General features: G+C 38.3%; 1 non-coding gene across 1 annotated transcript; it reads right to left on the bottom strand.

Moving 5' to 3' along the window:
* Positions 1-423: 423 nt before the first annotated feature.
* LOC118349144 lies at positions 424-531 on the bottom strand. Its single transcript, XR_004802134.1, has one exon. It is a non-coding gene; the product is annotated as a small nucleolar RNA R71 (small nucleolar RNA).
* Positions 532-1060: the final 529 nt, after the last annotated feature.

Genomic DNA, 1060 nt, shown 5'->3' with positions numbered 1-1060 from the left:
TTGATACTCTTAGATAACCTGTTTGACACGCCATCTAATTTTAATATACATTCTATTTTATCATTTTCTTCGTCTAATATGAGTGTGCACGAAGATCAACCTAGGACTCTACATGAGTACCTTCACCCTACACACACAACAACACCATCATGCATTATATTTCCACTTAATATTCCTCCAATGGATTTCAAACCAAGTATGATACAACTTCTCCCTACTTTTCATGGTTTAGGAGTTTGGAGATGTTGTTGCTACATTTCATGGTCAACTTGGCACTATTGTGTTATTTGACTTAAGTTCTTTCCTTTTTCACTAAAGGATAAGGTGAAGAGTTGGATGTATTCATTGAGCCATAGTCAATCGGGTCATGGGCTGAGATGACCCAAATGTTTTTCAATAAATACTTTCCTCATCATAAGACTAATGCTTTGAAAAGGCAAATCTCAACTTTTGCACAAAAGGATAGTGAGACTTTGTATCATGCATGGGAACGTTTTAAAGAGTTACTTAGCTTGTGTCCCCATCATGGTTATGAAAGCTGACGTCTAGTTAGCTATTTTTATGAAGGTCTGACTCCTAGAGAGTGCCAATTTGTTGAAATGATGTGTAATGTTGAGTTTTTGGAAAAGGATCCGGATGAGGCAATAGAGTATTTGAATGAACTTGCAGAAAAAGCTCACACTTGGACAGGACCAAATGCTTTGACAGTACCAATCGAGCACGCTCCAATCAAACTCATTCTAATGGAGGCATCTATCATCTCTGAGAAGAAGATAACTTGAAGGCAAGGATGGAGGGCCTAACTAGAGAGTTATAGCATTGAAGATGAAGGAAACTATGGCAGCTCATAATATTCCCCAAGCTGATGCCCCTAAACTTTGCTTTGTTTGTCAGGGAGTAGATCATCTTGCACAAGATTGTGAGATGAGATGAGTGTATGAGGAACATTACAATTCTCTTGGCATGTATAAAATGTCCTTTTCACCCTACTCAGATACATACAATCCTGATTGGAGAAATCACCCAAACTTCAGTTGGAAGTCTGACACTCACAACCTTG

Source organism: Juglans regia, chromosome 7, assembly GCF_001411555.2.
Source record: "Juglans regia cultivar Chandler chromosome 7, Walnut 2.0, whole genome shotgun sequence".
In the NCBI taxonomy this organism is placed as follows: domain Eukaryota; kingdom Viridiplantae; phylum Streptophyta; class Magnoliopsida; order Fagales; family Juglandaceae; genus Juglans; species Juglans regia.
This window is presented reverse-complemented; position numbering and strand designations above follow the sequence as displayed.